Below are 20,320 nucleotides of genomic sequence, written 5' to 3'. Positions count from 1 at the left end.
GGATTGGTACCCGCAAATCCTTCTCTGGGAGTGGGAATTGCTCCTCTGCCAGCGCACGCAAAAGCAGAATGCAGCATTTCTCGAAGCAAGGCCTGGAAGTGCTGCATTCTGACAGCCCTCTGCGACGGCGGTAACATTTCCGCCATTTTGTGTTTGTACCGGGGGTCTAAGTACGTTGCCACCCAGTACTGGTCCTTGACCCTCATGCTTTTTATACGGGGGTCCCTATTAAAACACTGGAGCATGAAGGCCCCCATTTGCACTAAAGTGGAAGCGGTGTGGTGGCCTGGCTCCTGCTCATCATCCAGGATAATGTCGTCCTCTTCATTCTCCTCTCCCCATCCACGCACAACAGGGATCCCAGAAAGGTTTAAAGCATGCTCTTCTTGCTCCTGCTCATCCGCCCCGGCACCATCCTCCTCTGACTCCTCATCAGACTCCTGTTGTTGACTTGTCTCAGATAGAGTAGCCCCCCCTGGGAATTCATCCAGCATTGCGACTTCCTCATCTTCCCGCTCCTGCTCCTCCACAGCCTGATCAATGACACGACGCAATGCACGCTCCAGAAAGAAGGCATAAGGTACCATGTCACTGATGGCGCCATGGCTGCGACTGACCAGTTTGGTGATCTCCTCAAATGGCCGCAGAAGTCTGCATGTGTCGCGCATGAGCAGCCACTGGCGCGGTGAAAAAAAACCCAGCTCCCCAGAACCGTTTCTTTCGCAGAGTTCATACAGGTAGACGTTAACTGCACGTTTCTGCTGGAGCAGCCTATCAAGCATATAGAAGGTTGAGTTCCATCGCGTCGGGCAATCGCAAATAAGACGTCTGACCGGCAGATGGTGTCGCCGCTGAATGTCAGCAAGGCGAGCCATGGCCGTGTAAGATCTTCTGAAATGGGCCGAGATTTTCCTTGCCTGCCGCAAGATGTCCTGGACCCCAGGGTATTTGACAAGGAATCGCTGCACGACCAAGTTTAAGACGTGTGCCATGCACGGCACGTGCGTGATTTTGCCCTGTTTCAATGCGCTAAGCAGATTGGCACCGTTGTCACACACCACTTTACCAACTGTCAAATTGAGCGGTGTTAGCCACTCATCTGCCTGTGAACGCAAAGCTGAAAGGAGTGCCGGGCCAGTGTGGCTCTTTGCTTCCAGGCACAACAGACGCAGCACGGCATGGCAACGTCTCACCTGGCATGTGGAATAGGTTCTGGGGAGCTTGGGCGGTGCAGTGGAAGAGACGCTAGCAGCGGAAAAGGAGGAGGCAGCTGAGGAGGAGAGGGAGGAGGATGGAGTAGGAGGAGGAGAAGAAGAGTCAGGCCTGCATGCAATCCGTGGCGGTAAAACCAAATCTACACGGGTGCCACGGGTTACATGCTTGACGGCCGTCAGAAGGTTCACCCAGTGGGCAGTAAAACTGATATACCTTCCCTGCCCGTGTTTGCTAGACCACGTGTCTGTGGTCAGATGTATCTTGGCACCGACACTGTGTGCCAGAGATACATTCACTTGCCGCTGAACATGGCCATATAGCTCTGGGATGCCCTTCTCTGAGAAATACTTCCTTCCTGGGACCTTCCATTGTGGTGTTCCAATGGCCACAAATTTGCGAAAGGCCTCCGAGTCCACCAGTTTATATGGCAGTAGTTGGCGGGCTATGAGTTCTGACAAGCCAGCCGCCAACCGTTGGGCAAGAGGGTTATCCGGCATCATCATTTTTTTACGCTCAAACATTAGGCCCACGGAAGCCTGCCTTTTTGCAGAAAAATGTGAGCTTGGCGTGATGGAAGGTGGAGTGGAGGACAATTGTGAGGAGAGAGGAGAAGGAGAAGTAGAAGACGAGGCTGGACGGTGAGAGCCTGCAGTGTGGCTTTGTGTGTTCCGTTGCTCCCACTGGGCTCGGTGATGGCTGCTCATGTGCCTTCTTAAGGCGGTCGTCCCTAGGTGAGTATTGGGCTTACCGCGACTAACGCGTTGACTGCAAAGATTGCAGATGGCAACGCTATTGTCAGCAGCGGACACGTTAAAAAAAGCCCACACTGCGGAGCCATGTGCCGGTGTCCTGGGAGCGCCAGATGTGACCGTACATGGTCGATGACTCGCTCCTGATACATTTGCAGTCTGCTTTGTCCCTGCTGTGCAATGTAAGTCATTGCTGCTTCTCCTCCCTATCTGCTGGTCCATATCTCCCTCTGAACTCCCCTCCTCTTCCTCTCTTGTGGGCACCCACGTGACATCACTAGACACGTCATCATCAACGTCACCTTCCCCACCGCTATAAGTAGAGATCTCGGAGTAGGCAGCAACACCGGGGACCAACCTCCTCCTTGGGCTGATCTGGGTACTGGCGTCAGACTGCTGAGTAGCGCTTGTTGCTACCTCCTCTTCCTGATCCAATACCAAGAGTGGCTGCGCATCAGAAATGTCCTCTTGATATGGATCGGAAAATAATTCCAGTGACTCAAGCGGAAGGTATGTGGTGGTGGTGGTGGTGGTCGTGTTGTTGGTGGTAGTGTCTTTGGGGGTGCACATAGCAGAGAGTGAAGAAGAGGGTGCAGATCGAGAGGATGAGGAGGGTGCAGAAGAGTAAGGCTGAGCGAGCCACTCAACCAAGTCTGGTGCATCCTTTAAAGTAATTGAACGCACCTTCTGCAACTTCCCACTTTGGCTCAAGCCTGTTGCTCCTGCCCTACCCCTACCACCCCTGCGGAAGGGCCTGCCTCTTCCTCTGCATGTCATTTTTTAAATGACCCTGTGACAAAACTCTTAGTCCCTATACCGCTGAAGGACTGCTGCAGTATAGGTGAGCGGTCAGCAGTGGTGCACGTCAACCCTATCTATTGTGGACCTATAGCGGTCCTTACAGAACAGCAGACTGTACCGCACTCAAGCCTATGTACCGTAGCACCCTATACCAAGTTACCAGTCCTTATAAGAACTTTTGTGGAACAAGCAGGTTGTGTGTTAGTGATTAGCAGACTGTACGTCAGTCCCTATACCGCTGAAGGACTGCTGCAGTATAGGGCAGCGGTCAGCAGTGGTGCACGTCAACCCTATCTATTGTGGACCGATAGCGGTCCTTACAGAACAGCAGACTGTACCGCACTCAAGCCTATGTACCGTAGCACCCTATACCAAGTTACCAGTCCTTATAAGAACTTTTGTGGAACAAGCAGGTTGTGTGTTAGTGATTAGCAGACTGTACGTCAGTCCCTATACCGCTGAAGGACTGCTGCAGTATAGGGCAGCGGTCAGCAGTGGTGCACGTCAACCCTATCTATTGTGGACCGATAGCGGTCCTTACAGAACAGCAGACTGTACCGCACTCAAGCCTATGTACCGTAGCACCCTATACCAAGTTACCAGTCCTTATAAGAACTTTTGTGGAACAAGCAGGTTGTGTGTTAGTGATTAGCAGACTGTACGTCAGTCCCTATACCGCTGAAGGACTGCTGCAGTATAGGGCAGCGGTCAGCAGTGGTGCCCGTCAACCCTATCTATTGTGGACCGATAGCGGTCCTTACAGAACAGCAGACTGTACCGCACTCAAGCCTATGTACCGTAGCACCCTATACCAAGTTACCAGTCCTTATAAGAACTTTTGTGGACCAAGCAGGTTGTGTATTAGTGTTTAGCAGACTGTACGTCAGTCCCTATACCGCTGAAGGACTGCTGCAGTATAGGGCAGCGGTCAGCAGTGGTGCACGTCAACCCTATCTATTGTGGACCGATAGCGGTCCTTACAGAACAGCAGACTGTACCGCACTCAAGCCTATGTACCGTAGCACCCTATACCAAGTTACCAGTCCTTATAAGAACTTTTGTGGAACAAGCAGGTTGTGTGTTAGTGATTAGCAGACTGTACGTCAGTCCCTATACCGCTGAAGGACTGCTGCAGTATAGGGCAGCGGTCAGCAGTGGTGCACGTCAACCCTATCTATTGTGGACCGATAGCGGTCCTTACAGAACAGCAGACTGTACCGCACTCAAGCCTATGTACCGTAGCACCCTATACCAAGTTACCAGTCCTTATAAGAACTTTTGTGGACCAAGCAGGTTGTGTATTAGTGTTTAGCAGACTGTACGTCAGTCCCTATACCGCTGAAGGACTGCTGCAGTATAGGGCAGCGGTCAGCAGTGGTGCACGTCAACCCTATCTATTGTGGACCGATAGCGGTCCTTACAGAACAGCAGACTGTACCGCACTCAAGCCTATGTACCGTAGCACCCTATACCAAGTTACCAGTCCTTATAAGAACTTTTGTGGAACAAGCAGGTTGTGTGTTAGTGATTAGCAGACTGTACGTCAGTCCCTATACCGCTGAAGGACTGCTGCAGTATAGGGCAGCGGTCAGCAGTGGTGCACGTCAACCCTATCTATTGTGGACCGATAGCGGTCCTTACAGAACAGCAGACTGTACCGCACTCAAGCCTATGTACCGTAGCACCCTATACCAAGTTACCAGTCCTTATAAGAACTTTTGTGGACCAAGCAGGTTGTGTATTAGTGTTTAGCAGACTGTACGTCAGTCCCTATACCGCTGAAGGACTGCTGCAGTATAGGGCAGCGGTCAGCAGTGGTGCACGTCAACCCTATCTATTGTGGACCGATAGCGGTCCTTACAGAACAGCAGACTGTACCGCACTCAAGCCTATGTACCGTAGCACCCTATACCAAGTTACCAGTCCTTATAAGAACTTTTGTGGACCAAGCAGGTTGTGTATTAGTGTTTAGCAGACTGTACGTCAGTCCCTATACCGCTGAAGGACTGCTGCAGTATAGGTGAGCGGTCAGCAGTGGTGCACGTCAACCCTATCTATTGTGGACCTATAGCGGTCCTTACAGAACAGCAGACTGTACCGCACTCAAGCCTATGTACCGTAGCACCCTATACCAAGTTACCAGTCCTTATAAGAACTTTTGTGGACCAAGCAGGTTGTGTATTAGTGTTTAGCAGACTGTACGTCAGTCCCTATACCGCTGAAGGACTGCTGCAGTATAGGGCAGCGGTCAGCAGTGGTGCACGTCAACCCTATCTATTGTGGACCGATAGCGGTCCTTACAGAACAGCAGACTGTACCGCACTCAAGCCTATGTACCGTAGCACCCTATACCAAGTTACCAGTCCTTATAAGAACTTTTGTGGAACAAGCAGGTTGTGTATTAGTGTTTAGCAGACTGTACGTCAGTCCCTATACCGCTGAAGGACTGCTGCAGTATAGGTGAGCGGTCAGCAGTGGTGCACGTCAACCCTATCTATTGTGGACCTATAGCGGTCCTTACAGAACAGCAGACTGTACCGCACTCAAGCCTATGTACCGTAGCACCCTATACCAAGTTACCAGTCCTTATAAGAACTTTTGTGGACCAAGCAGGTTGTGTATTAGTGTTTAGCAGACTGTACGTCAGTCCCTATACCGCTGAAGGACTGCTGCAGTATAGGGCAGCGGTCAGCAGTGGTGCACGTCAACCCTATCTATTGTGGACCGATAGCGGTCCTTACAGAACAGCAGACTGTACCGCACTCAAGCCTATGTACCGTAGCACCCTATACCAAGTTACCAGTCCTTATAAGAACTTTTGTGGAACAAGCAGGTTGTGTGTTAGTGATTAGCAGACTGTACGTCAGTCCCTATACCGCTGAAGGACTGCTGCAGTATAGGGCAGCGGTCAGCAGTGGTGCACGTCAACCCTATCTATTGTGGACCGATAGCGGTCCTTACAGAACAGCAGACTGTACCGCACTCAAGCCTATGTACCGTAGCACCCTATACCAAGTTACCAGTCCTTATAAGAACTTTTGTGGACCAAGCAGGTTGTGTATTAGTGTTTAGCAGACTGTACGTCAGTCCCTATACCGCTGAAGGACTGCTGCAGTATAGGGCAGCGGTCAGCAGTGGTGCACGTCAACCCTATCTATTGTGGACCGATAGCGGTCCTTACAGAACAGCAGACTGTACCGCACTCAAGCCTATGTACCGTAGCACCCTATACCAAGTTACCAGTCCTTATAAGAACTTTTGTGGACCAAGCAGGTTGTGTATTAGTGTTTAGCAGACTGTACGTCAGTCCCTATACCGCTGAAGGACTGCTGCAGTATAGGTGAGCGGTCAGCAGTGGTGCACGTCAACCCTATCTATTGTGGACCTATAGCGGTCCTTACAGAACAGCAGACTGTACCGCACTCAAGCCTATGTACCGTAGCACCCTATACCAAGTTACCAGTCCTTATAAGAACTTTTGTGGACCAAGCAGGTTGTGTATTAGTGTTTAGCAGACTGTACGTCAGTCCCTATACCGCTGAAGGACTGCTGCAGTATAGGGCAGCGGTCAGCAGTGGTGCACGTCAACCCTATCTATTGTGGACCGATAGCGGTCCTTACAGAACAGCAGACTGTACCGCACTCAAGCCTATGTACCGTAGCACCCTATACCAAGTTACCAGTCCTTATAAGAACTTTTGTGGAACAAGTGAGTTGTGAATGTTTAGCAGACTGCAGCAGAAGGGCAGCAGTCAAGTATAATATCCTTTCTATATTTGGAAGAAAGAATTTTATACATGTACAAGCCTATTACTGTACCACTGATACCAGTCCTGAAAAGAACCTTTGTGGAACTAATAATAACAGCAAGTCTTTAAAATTACCCTCACTGCCTGACAACACTGCTTCCTTCCTGTCCCTATACAAATTGGCAAAAAAAGAGAACGATTAGTGGTTACTGGAACAGCTCTTTTGTGGACCTTGATAGTAACAGCTAATGATGATGATGATGATGATGATGATGAAAGACTAATCTGGCTGTCCCTGTAGCATACACCGTCCTTTCCCTTTCTCTAAACTAACAAAAGACACTCAGGCTGCTGCAAGAATCAGCAGCACAGCAAACCTATCAACACCTAACACCTATACCAGTCCTGAAAAGAACTTTTGTGTACCAAATAGCTAGTGGTTTATCTCTCCCTACTCCACACAGGAACCTGTCCCTATCGTAACAGAAGAAAGAATGTAAAATGGCCACCGGATCGGGTGTATTTATAGGTTAGGGGGAATGTACAAGTGTCCATGTGCTGTCATGTCTCAATTGGCTGTCCTGTATCACATGATAAACGTGTCACCAAAGGTTAAAGTTCTTGTATACATTAAACACGTAAGTCCGCCGCGGCGAACGACGGAAAAAGGCGTTCGAACGTGCGGACCGCGAATGTCGGAAATTCGCCGCGAAACGACCGCCGGGCGAACCGTTCGGCCATCACTATTGGTAAAGGAAAGGAGAGGCTGGGATGTTGTTGCAGTGAGGTGTACTATGCAGATCCATGCCAGGGAGCCTCTGAAATTGTTGATGGGATGCAGTGTATGGACTATGTGTCTGTATCGCGGATCTGAACACATCTGCATTGTTTTCAATAGAGACATGCACACAGATGTGTAAACATGCACTGCATTCAGATCAGTAAGGCACGGTTATGCATTTTAATGCTTTTTTCAGAAACACACTACAGTACATTTCACATGCTTTCCTATGGGACACATTCCTATCTATTGCTTTTTCAGCATAGATAGAAATGTGGAGGTTTTTGGAAAGGGACAGGGATTTTTTTAGGCTGGGTTCACACTTGTGCAATGCAGACACTTCCCTGTGCACATCACATGCAATGTCTATGCTGTGCGATTTCAGCCAAACTTTTTGTATGGCTGAAATTGCATCTCATCCACATCAAAATGGTGCAGGGCCTTTTTTTCCCCCACACACCTGAATCAACACCCATGCAATGCGATTCTGGCAATCGCACTGCGTTTTGCAATCTGTTTCGGGGTGTCGTTAAGATAACATTGACACCCGCAGCAGATTGCATGGCATGCAATTGCAATGCGGTGCAGGAAATGCACATGCCACATTTGGCATGTTATTTTTTAGGGGGGGTGAGTGGGTACCTAGTTTTGACAGGTACCCAGCTCCCACTTCTGCCCAGGCAGCCTAGGTGATGCCTCCTCTCCCCCACCCTCCCTGCAATCTTCTGGGACAAGTCACAGAAGATTGACATTTAAGACGTGCAGCATGACTCGCACATGCGCAGTGTGCACTCGGCTGTGAAGCCTCAAGCTGTCACAGCCAGCTGCTCACACTATTAATACTGGCACCAGGGAGAGAACCGAGGCTTTGGGCAGTCGCATCGCTGGGTCATAGGAGAGGTGAGTGCGTGTTTATTAAAAGTCAAAAGCAGTGTCGTCAGGAGGGCAGGCTGAGGGGGGCTGGAGCCTCGAGTGTGTCCCCAAAAAGCCCTGGGTCTCGAGCATGCACAATTCTATTATAACCCCCGAGCCCGAGCGGGGACAGATCTGACCTCGAGCACTGCCAAGTTACATAGCAGGTCCTTCTGGAACCTGCAGCACCTATGATGGACATCCTACTGGTCCAATACCAGGACCACGGGACATGTGACATTCATCATAGGCGATGCTGGCTCCAGAAGGTGGGAATTACAATGTGGCCACCACTGCGTCGTGTCACTGTGAGAGGATCCCCACTCGGCATTTGGGCGGCGGATCTCCTCTCCTCTCCTCTCCTGTCCTGTCCTGTCATTGCTCTGGCTGCCTGGAGTGCCTGCTGTCCACTGTCTACTCTACTGTGATGGGTGCAGCGCACAATAGGGCTGAGCTGCAGGAGGAGGTCACGTCACCCAAAGTCTGGTCAGGTAGGTCAGTGTGTGTCAGATAGGTCAATGTATGTCAGGTAGGTCAGTGTATGTCATGTAGGAAGGTCAGTGTATGTCAGGTAGGTCAGTGCATGTCAGATAGGTCAGTGCTTGTCAGGTAGGTCAATGTATGACAGGTAGGAAGGTCTGTGTATGCCAGGTAGGTCAGTGTATGCCAGATATAAGGATGAGCTCCTACCTAACACACACTGACCTACCTGACATACACTGACCTTCCTACATGACCTTCCTACATGACATACACTGACCTACCTGACATACAATGACCTTCCTACCTGACATACAATGACCTGCCTGACACACACTGACCTACCTGACATACACTGACCTAACTGACATACACTGATCAATCTGACATACACTGACCAATCTGACTTACACTGACCTACCTGACATACACTGACCTATCTGACTAAGGATGAGCTCCGGGGTGTTCACATGCTCCACGTGCAGAGCCCGCCAGGAAGACGGCACAGCGCTGCGCTAATCACAGGCAGTGAGACATTGCCCCGATGCGTGGCTGCAGAGATCGGGAAATGTTTCAGATTGGTCAGTGTATGTCAGGTAGGTCAGTGTGTGTCAGATTGCTGCGTTTGTCATGTGACAAATCACTTCAAATCTTTTGGGCGACACATGTCCTGCGATTTTGCAGTGATTTCTCATGTGACAATCGTGTCAAAATAGCTCTGCGTTTGGGGCGCCATTGAGAAATAGGGGCATTGCAAACGCACCCCACGTTTTGCCGCAATTGTGGAATTGTGGGCAGAATTGCGGTGATTCCCCCCATGATTCAAGTCGCCTAGGTGGGAATGGAGCCTAAAAACGGTGCATTGTTGGTTCAATAGACTTCAATGGAGAAGCTGCAGAAAAGCATGTAGTGCATTTTGTCTGTGATTTTGCCATGATTTGCGTTTTTTTCATCCACCCAACAAAAAAAATTGGCAAAAAAAAGCATAAAAAATGCAAAACGCATAAAAAAAGCAAAAAATGCATAAAACATAAGTGTTCAAAAAGCACTGCACAAATGGATCAAAAGCAAACTGCATAGGTGTGAACCAAGCCTCACACAGAATCCAAAAATCGACGCCTGAGAACATGCACTTTACACACTTACATGTATACTCATACAAACGTATGCAATATATATGTATAAGAGCAAAGGGGGAAAATAAATTAAAGTTTTTTCAATTTTGGATAGAGTAAAGAAGAGTTATTATAATAATAATAATTATAATAATAATAGTTATCAGATTATTTTTTTTGCCATCTGTGTCCCATTCGGAAGATTTACTTTACTTCCTGTCCCATAGCCAAATGGGAAGTGAGAAGAAATTCCTGCAAACTAAGGGAATCCCTTAGGCCCCCTACCAGGCCACCAGAACTAGTGTCCCCATTGAAAGATTTTCACTTCTAATGATAATGGTAAACAGGACAAATACAGATGGTGAATCTCCCTAATAGGGGCATAGACAGCAATAAAAAATTACAAGTGTTCTATCTCTCTCCACTGTATGCAAAATGAAAAAAAATTACCTTTAGTTATATTTTAACATAAACAATAAGGGCTCATTCAACTGGTCATACAATTTTACTTCCGCTCAATGAACAGTAAATTACTCATGTATAGATGCATTTAAATGCGTAAAGACGCGTATGGGTACAGAATTTTCTTTTATTTCTATGTTAATTTATTTTCCCCTTTCTTTTGACTTAATTTACATGCATACATAAAGCAATAGCGAATTGAAATTTTCAGGATCGCATGCAGTATTTGGGTAAACACCTCTGGTTCTGTAAATGGAGCCCATTATCAGTAATGACACCCAACCATTTGATGGCTTGATAGTTCAGTTGAGACAAAAATCAAAGGGTCAGGCGTGTGTAATGCATAGAATGCAGGGGTCAGGGGTGTGTAATGTACAGAACGCAGAGGTCAGCAGAGGGTAATGCAAAGAATGCAGGGGTCGGGAGTACAGAATGCAGAGGTCAGGAGTGTGTAATGCACAGAATGCAGAGGTCAGGAGTGTGTAATTGTCAGGGCTGGGCTCAGCCCTTCCTTCTCAGAGCTGGCCGCTCAGCTGTCAGCTAATTGACAGCTCCTATCTCTCCACAGTTACTCACTTGTTGATGATTTCCCACTCGTCATTCCTGCCTACTTAAGCCCTCCAGTCCAGAGGATCTTTGCCTTCGCCTTGGTCAACATCACAGAGACATTCTCCTGTGTTCCTGTTTAAAGACTTGATTGCTGATATCCCTTCTGGCTCCAGATCCTGCTTGCTGTTCCACTACATTGATCCCTGACTTCTGGCTTAGCTGACTATCCATTCCGGTTACTGAAATTTGGTTATGTTTTGACTACGTTTGTTCTTTTTACTTTTATTATTAAACAAGTGCTGTCTCAGTCTGATTTAATGGTTTCTGCCAGTAGGCAAAGGCCATGAATTCAGAAGATACAGTAAATCCACTTGTTGGTAATATTTTTCCAGATTGGATGAACTAGATCACCGCATGGATCAGTTTGCCAAACGCTCCTGAGTCGCACAGCTAACCTTGAATCTCCCACTGTGGCCACCCCAGTACAACCTATGCAGTCGGACCCTGCTGCTGCTCCAGTCTCTGTGCAGGCACCGCCTTGTCTGGTTCCACTCCGCTTTCCCAGCGATTTGGGGGGCGATCCAGTCCAATACAGAGGGTTTCTCAACCAGGTTGAGATATACTTTAAGATGCTGCCTCAGGCGTTTCCCACGGACAGAAGCAAAGTAGGTTTTGTGATATCTTTGCTTTCTGAGAGAGCCTTGGCCTGGGCAAACCCTCTATTGGAGATGCAAAAACCTGTTGTCTTGAGCTACCCTGAGTTTGTGTCTTCGTTTTAAAAGGGTATTTGACATTCCCACATGCTCTGCTTCTGCTGCCAAGTGCCTCATGTCCATCGAACAGAGTATGAGAACTTTTGCTGACTACGCCATTGAATTCCATACTCTGGCAGCAGGGGTTGCGTGGAACAATGAGGCCCTCATGAATGCTTTTTCTCATGGTCTCTCGGATACCATCAAGAATGAGATAGAAGCCCGAGATATACCCACTGAGCTGACAAAGTTGATCACGTTTGCCATCCTCATTGACTCCAGACTCAGAGAAAGACTCTCTTTTAAGGAACGCTTGCAGAAGCCCCCTGGACATTTGTCTCTGAACTTTGCAGTCCCACCCATGCCTCCCTCATCTCCCATGCCTCCTGGTACCGACTTGGTCAGTGAAGGTGAACCTGTGCACTTGGGTTTCACGCGTCTCTCTGCGGATGAGAGAACCTTTAGGAAGTTTTGGTCAATTTGGTAGAAATTGTGCCTTTAGTGTGGCCAGGCAGGTCACTTTTTGAAGTCTTGTCCTACCTGTCCAGGGAACGCCCGAACCATGAGGTTCTGTCACGGACAGACCTTAGGTGGCGATGTTTCATCCCCAGTTATCCAGATAGATAAGCCCCTGGTTTCGGTCACCCTTTCTTGGGCTGAGTCGTCCGTCAAGATACAGGCTCTAATCGAGTCTGGGGCTGCAGGCCTGTTCATTGATGCTGCCTTTGTATCGAAGCACTCGATTCCGTTGCAGCTGCGTGGCACTCCACTTGCCATTGAGGCTCTTGATGGGAGACCTCTACAGCCTGCCCATGTGACTCATGAGACGGTTCCATTGTCCATGGTCATAGGGGCTATTCACCATGAGATAATCCAATTCCAAGTTATTTCCTCACCTAAGTTTCCACTGGTTATTGGTTATCCTTGGTTACAGAGGCACACCCCCTCCTTTGATTGGCTTCATGCTGAGGCTCTCTCCTGGTCACCACAGTGCAATGAGACATGATTCCAGAAAGTAGCCAAGGTTCTGTGCACCTCTTCACTCTCCTCCCTGGTACCGACTTGGTCAGTGAAGGTGAACCTGTGCACTTGGGTTTCACGCGTCTCTCTGCGGATGAGAGAACCTTTAGGAGGTGGTAGAAATTGTGCCTTTAGTGTGGCCAGGCAGGTCACTTTTTGAAGTCTTGTCCTACCCTTCCAGGGAACGCCCGAACCATGAGGTTCTGTCATGGACAGACCTTAGGTGCCGATGTTTCATCTCCAGTTATCCAGATAGATAAGCCCCTGGTTTCGGTCACCCTTTCTTGGGCTGAGTCGTCCGTCAAGATACAGGCTCTAATCGAGTCTGGGGCTGCAGGCCTGTTCATTGATGCTGCCTTTGTATCGAAGCACTCGATTCCGCTGCAGCTGCGTGGCACTCCACTTGCCATTGAGGCTCTTGATGGGAGACCTCTACAGCCTGCCCATGTGACTCATGAGACGGTTCCATTGTCCATGGTCATAGGGGCTATTCACCATGAGATAATCCAATTCCAAGTTATTTCCTCACCTAAGTTTCCACTGGTTATTGGTTATCCTTGGTTACAGAGGCACACCCCCTCCTTTGATTGGCTCAATGCTGAGGCTCTCTCCTGGTCACCACAGTGCAATGAGACATGATTCCAGAAGGTAGCCAAGGTCCTGTGCACCTCTTCACTCTCCTCCCTGCCGGAGGAGTACCGTTATTTTGGCGACGTCTTTTACAATGGTCAAGCCGGTAGTTTGCCTCCACATCGGCCATATGATTGCTCAATTGTCCTTCAACCTGGTGCCATAACCACTTGTGGCCGGGTTTACCCCTTGTTGATCTTGGTGGATAAGGCCATGGAGGAGTATGTTGCAGATGCACTTTCTCGAGGTTTCGTTCGCAAATCTTCGTCTCCTGCTGGTTTCTTTTTGTGAAGAAGAAGAGTGGTGAACTGAAACCTTGTATTGATTATAGGGGTCTTATCTGATTCCATTGATTACAAAGTTATTTGACTGCCTCAAGGGAGCAACAGTTTTCACAAAGCTTGATTTGAGAGGGGCATACAATCTCGTGAGGATTAAGGAGGGCGGCGAGTGTAAAACTGAGTTTATTACCAGAACAGACCATTATGAGTACCTCGTAATGCCTTTTGGCCTTTATAACGCCCTGGCAGTTTTCCAGGAATTCATTAACAATGTCCTCTGAGATTTGTTGCAGTTATGTGTGGTGGTTTATCTCAATGATATCTTCATATTTTCCAAGTCCCTGGAGAGGCACCACACAGATGTCTGTCTTGTGCTTCAGAAACTAAGAGAGAACAATCTCTATTGTAAACTGCTAACTATTATCGGAAGTTTATTACTGTTTGTGCAAAGAAATGAAAATTAATCAGATAACTTGGAAAACACAAAGAAAGCCTCCCATAGTGTAAACCAGGCAGGATATTTTTATTTAAACAAACAAAATATACTCACAAACATAGCAGTAAAAAAGCATAAAATGCCGGCCGGCATGCGAACGCCCGTTCAGAAGGTCAACGTAATTGCGTCAGCACATCTGGACCACACGACGCGCGTTTCGTCATACAGTGACGTCGTCTGGGGTATACCTGCCTGGTTTACACTATGGGAGGCTTTCTTTGTGTTTTTCGAGTTACCATCTAAACCATTGCCTGCTTATGTGGAAATCTCCATGGTCCATTCGAAAGTGGTTCCGCAATAGGAGTCAGGATTGGTGCAGTTCGGGTGACAAATTCAATGAGCGTTTACATACCAATTTCTGGTAAGCGTGCATTCCCACTGTTGACTCACGGGTTTCTGGCTTGGTGAAGGTGGATCGCACGGCTGACTGGCACCCTCTTAAAGAGATATCTCTTCCATTATAAAGAGTTTTTGTTTGCACTTTTTCTCATTGGTGGTGGTTCACTGGTTCACCTTTTTATGGATATAATTTTTTATTAATTTGTCACTGGGTTTTTATCTTATTTAATTATAATTAATAATCACTGTATTTATTTATAATTATTTATTTATTGATTATAATTAATTTAAATTAGTTTACTTATAGTCAATAATTAATGAATTTATTTATTCATTCATAATTATTTATTCACTTTTTGAATATAATCAACTGTTATTAATCACTATATTAATTTAATCATATTTAATTTTTGAGCATGTATCACTTAATTTTGATTGTATATGAATTGTTCTATCTGATTTCACTTAATCTATTGGAATTATCTGATTAATTTTAATTTCTTTGCACAAACAGTAATAGCCTCAGTGGGGGTAGGTAGCGCAGCTAATTTTGTTCTTTATATGCATTGTATTTTGGATGTGTATCACATCCTGGTAGCTGCAGCTGTAACTGGGTTTTTGTTTTTTAATCTTTTAGATTAGGAGTGCAGTAATTTTTTTTCTCTTATTATTGAAAGTTTATTTGTAACTTCTCATCTTTGGTCAAGCCCCTGACTGATATGACCAGAAAGGACGGTAACCCACAGAGTTGGTCTCTGGAGGCCATTAAAGCCTTTGAGAGTCTCAAGGCTGCCTCTGTTGGGCTCTATTCTTGTCAGGTTTCAATTACATTGTCTCATTCTTACCTGGTACTAAGAATGTAAGGGGTGTGTCGCTTTGTCACGACAATTTTCCTCCACTTCCAAGATGGAGTCAGTTACGGTTCCTGTGATTCCTCTTGATCATATTCTGGCTATTCTCACACCAGCCTCACTTCTCCTTTGGGTGACAAAATTCTTGCTGCTCAGGTCCATGCTCCTCCTGCCACTGCTTTGTCCCAGAGAGTCTCTGTACTGCCATGCTCCAGACTTACCATTCTCCCAAGGCTGCTGGCCACCCTGGGAAGAATCAACTCTTTTGGGCCATTTCCCAACAATTCTGGTGGCCTAGTCTGTGTGATGATGTAACCACTTTTGTAGCTGCCTGTTCCGTGTGTGCTCAGAGTAAGACTCCACAACATCTTCCAGTGGGCCTCCTACAACCCGTACCCAATGGAGAGAGGGCCTGGACCCACCTGTCTATGGATTTCATTGTGGAGTTACCCGACTCCCAGGGCAACACAGTTATCTTTATGGTGGCTGATCAGTTTTCAAAGATGTCTCATTGTAGTCCACTTAAAAAGTTATCCACTTCTAAGGAACTGGCTTCCATTTTTTGCTTGGGAGATCTTTTGCTTTCATGGGCTACCCAAGGTGATTGTCTCGAAAAGGGGTAGTCAGTTTGTGTCCCGGTTCTGGCGAGTCTTTTGTGCATAGTTGGGAATTCAGCTTGCCTTTTCCTCTGCGTATTACCCGCAAGTCTAATGGGGCTGCAGAACGAGGCATTCAGTCCTTGGAGCATATCCTATGTCACTATATTTCTGACCATCATAACAACTGGTCAGACCTATTACCATGGGCAGAGTTTGCTCACAATAGTGCCTTGAATTTTGCTTCCCGATTGTCCCTGTTTATGGCAAACTATGGTTTCCAACCTTCCATGCTGCCTAACTCATTTGTTCTGCAGAGTATTCCTGCATTAGAGGAGCATCTCCGTTGTCTTCGTTCCACTTGGGCACAAATCCAGGAGGCTTTGTGACCTGCTAATGATAGGTACAGACTCCATGCTGACCGCAGATGCCTGCTTGTACCTTCCTACCAGGTTGGGGACAGGGTCTGTCTGTCATCTTGCAACCTCCGACTTCATGTTCCCTCACTGAAGTTCGTACCTTGGTTTATTGGGCTTTTCCATATTCTTTGCAGGATTAACCCAGTGGATTACGCATTAGACTTTCCTTCTAATATGCGTATTTCAATTGTATTTCATGTCTCTTTATTAAAACCTTTGGTCTGCAACTGCTTTACCACCTCGGTGCCACGTCCTCGCCCTGTACAGGTTGAGAACCATGAGGAATATGAAGTACAGTCCATTGTTGACTCCCGTAGGTTTCCGTGGGCGCATACAGTACCTGGTGCATTGAAAGGGGTACGGTCCTGAGGAATGTTCTTGGGTTCCATCTTCAGGCGTACATGCCCCTGTCCTCCTCCTCCATGATTTCCATAGACATTTTCCCCTCAAGCTTGGTGGTCCTCCGAGGGGGAGGGATCATTGAGGAGGGGGTACTGTCAGGGCTGGGCTCAGCCCTTCCTTCTCAGAGTTGGCCGCTCAACTGTCGGCTAATTGCCAGCTCCTATCTCGCCACAGTTACTCAGCTGTTGATGATTTCCTGCTCGTTAGTACTGCCTACTTAAGCTGTCCAGTCCAGAGGATCTCTGCCTTTGCCTTGGTCAACATCACAGAGAGTATCTCCTGCATTCGTGTTTAAAGACTTGCTTTGATGACATCCCTTCTGGCTCTAGATCCTGCTTGCTGTTCCACTACATTGATCCCTGACTTCTGGCTTGGCTGACTATCCATTCTGGTTACTGAACTTTGGCTATGTTTTGACTATATTTGTTCTTTTTACTTTAATTATTAAACAAGTGTGATTTAACTGTACGTCTGCTTCGCTCTGGTTTCATGGTTTCTGACAGTAATGTACAGAATACAGGGATCAGGAGGGTGTAAAGCACAGAAAGCAGGGTCGGGAGGGTGTAATGCACAGAATGCAGGGTCAGGAGTGTGTAATGCACAGAATGCAGAGGTCAGGAGTGTGTAATGCAAAGAATGCAGGAATCAGGAGTGTGTAATACACAGAATACAGGGGTCAGGAGTATGTAATTCACAGAATGCAGGGGTCAACAGCGTGTAATGCACATAATGCAGATGTCAGGAGTGTGTAATGCACAGAATGCAAGGGTCAGGACTGTGTAATGCACAGAATGCAGAGGTCAGGATTGTGTAATGCAAAGAATGCAGGGGTCAGGAGTGTTTAATGCACAGAATGCAGAGGTCAGGAGTGTGTAATTCACAGAATGCAGTGGTCAGGAGTGTGTAATGCAAATAATGCAGGGGTTGGGAGTACAGAATTCAGAGGCCAGGAGTGTGTAATGCACAGAGTGTAGGGGTCAGGAGTGTGTAATGCACAGAATGCAGGGGTCAAGAGTATGTAATGCACGAAATGAATGGGTCAGGAGTGTGTAATGCATGAAATCCAGAGGTCAGGAGTGTGTAATGCAAAGAATGCAGGGGTCAGGAGGGTGGAATGAAACAAAATGCAGGGGTCAGGAGGGTATAATGCACAGAATACAGGGGTCAGGAGGGTGTAATGCACATAATGCAGGGGTCAGTAGGGTGTAATGAACAGAACGCAGAGGTGAGGAGTATGTAATTCAAAGAATGCACGCGTTGGGAGTACATAATGCAAAAAATGTAGGGGTTGGGAGGGTGTAATGCATAGAATGCAGGTATCAGGAGTGTTTGGATGTCTGCATTTTCTTACTACATTCTTTTACTACATAAAGAGTGCAGGGTTGTGGGGTGCTCTACATAAAGAGTGCGGTGTGTGCTACATACTGAGTGCACGGTTGCGCTACGTACTGAGTCCAGGGTTGCGGGATGCGCTATGTACCGAGTGTAGGGTTGTGGGGCGCTACGTACTGAGTGCAAAGTTGCAGGGCATGCTATGTACTGAGTGTAGGGTTGGGGGGCACTCTGCGTACAGAGTGCAGGGTTAAGGGGTGTGCTACAGTGGTGTGAAAAAGTGTTTGCCCCTTCCTCATTTCCTGTTCCTTTGCATGTTTGTCACACTTAAGTGTTTCGGAACATCAAACCAATTTAAACAATAGTCAAGGACAACACAAGTAAACACAAAATGCAATTTGTAAATGAAGGTGTTTATTATTAAAGGTGAAAAAAAATCCAAACCATCATGGCCCTGTGTGAAAAAGTGATTGCCCCCTAAACCTAATAACTGGTTGGGCCACCCTTAGCAGCAACAACTGCAACCAAGCGTTTGCGATAACGTGCAATGAGGCTTTTACAGCGTGCTGGAGGAATTTTGGCCCACTCATCTTTGCAGAATTGTCCTAATTCAGTTACATTAGAGGGTTTTCGAGCATGAACGGCCTTTTTAAGGTCATACCACAACATCTCAATAGGATTCAGGTCAGGACTTTGGCTAGGCCACTCCAAAGTCTTCATTTTGTTTTTCTTCAGCCATTCGGTGGTGGACTTGCTGGTGTGTTTAGGATCATTTTCCTGCTGCAGAACCCAAGTTCGTTTCAGCTTGAGTACACGAACAGATGGTCGGACATTCTCCTTCAGGATCTCTTGGTAGACAGCAGAATTCATAGTTCCTTTTATCACGGCAAGTCTTCCAGGTCCTGAAGCAGCAAAACAGCCCCAGACCATCACACTACCACCACCATATTTTACTGTTGGTATAATGTTCTTTTTATGAAATGCAGTGTTCCTTCTACGCCAGATATACTTGGACACACACCTTCCAAAGAGTTCCACTTTTGTCTCATCGGTCCACAGAATGTTGTCCCAAAAGTCTTGGGGATCATCAAGATGTGTTGTGGAGAAATTGAGACGAGCTTTGATGTTCTTTTTGCTCAGCAGTGGTTTTCTCCTTGGAACTCTGCCATGCAGGCCATTTTTGCCCAGTCTTTTCCTGATGGTGGAGGCATGAACGCTGACCTTAACTGAGGCAAGTGAGGCCTGCAGTTCCTTGGACGTTGTTGTGGGGTCTTTTGTGACCTCTTGGATGAGTCGTCGCTGCGCTCTTGGGGTAATTTTGGGCGGCCGGCCACTCCTGGGAAGGTTCACCACTGTTCCATGTCTTCGCCATTTGTGGATAATGGCTCTCACTGTGGTTCGCTGGATTCCCAAAGCTTTGGAAATGGCTTTATAACCCTTTCCAGACTGATAGATCTCAATTACTTTCTTTCTCAATTGTTCATGAATTTCTTTGGGTCTCGGCATGATGTGTAGCTTTTAAGGATCTTCTGGTGGACCTTACTGTGTCAAGCAGCTCCTATTTAAGTGATGCCTTGATTGTGAACAGGTGTGGCAATAATCAGGCCTGGGTGTGGCTAGAGAAATTGAACTCAGGTGTGGACAACCACAGTTATAATATGTTTTAACAAGGGGGGCAATCACTTTTTCACACAGGGCCATGATGGTTTGGATTTTTTTTCACCTTTAATAATAAACACCTTCATTTACAAATTGCATTTTGTGTTTACTTGTGTTGTCCTTGACTATTGTTTAAATTGGTTTGATGTTCCGAAACACTTAAGTGTGACAAACATGCAAAGGAACAGGAAATGAGGAAGGGGGCAAACACTTTTTCACACCACTGTAGCTGACCATGTCCACTATGGTCACCAAATCTCAATCCAATAGAGCACCTTTGGGATGAGGTGGAATGGGAGATTCGTATCACGGGTGTGCACCCGACAAATCTGCAACTGCGTGATACTATCATGTCACTATGGACCAAAATCTCTGAGGAATGTTTCCAACACCTTGTTGTATCACAATGTCATGAAGAATTAAGGCAGTTCTGAAGGCAAAAGGGGGTCCAACCCGGAACTAACAAGGTGGGCCTAATAAAGTGGCCGGAGAGTGGCTGTCACATGTATATTTATCGTTATGATTTATTTTATGTATTGATTTACTATAGAGTTAGCGCAACACCATTTATATCTATCTATACTTGTGGGAATACAGTGGGTGTCCACAGCTCTCGGTTTGTAGAAAACACACACAGTGTTTACTTATTTTGGCTGCCTTTTATTAACATTGGGGAAGCACTGAGGTGTTTTCTTGATTTCTCAGGGGTATGTATATTCTCATAAAATGG

This window comes from Lithobates pipiens, unplaced genomic scaffold, assembly GCF_037356315.1.
Source record: "Lithobates pipiens isolate NorthernLeopardFrog02 unplaced genomic scaffold, aLitPip1_a1.2 Scaffold_23, whole genome shotgun sequence".
Taxonomy (NCBI): domain Eukaryota; kingdom Metazoa; phylum Chordata; class Amphibia; order Anura; family Ranidae; genus Lithobates; species Lithobates pipiens.
Note: the sequence above shows the minus strand (reverse complement) of the source record.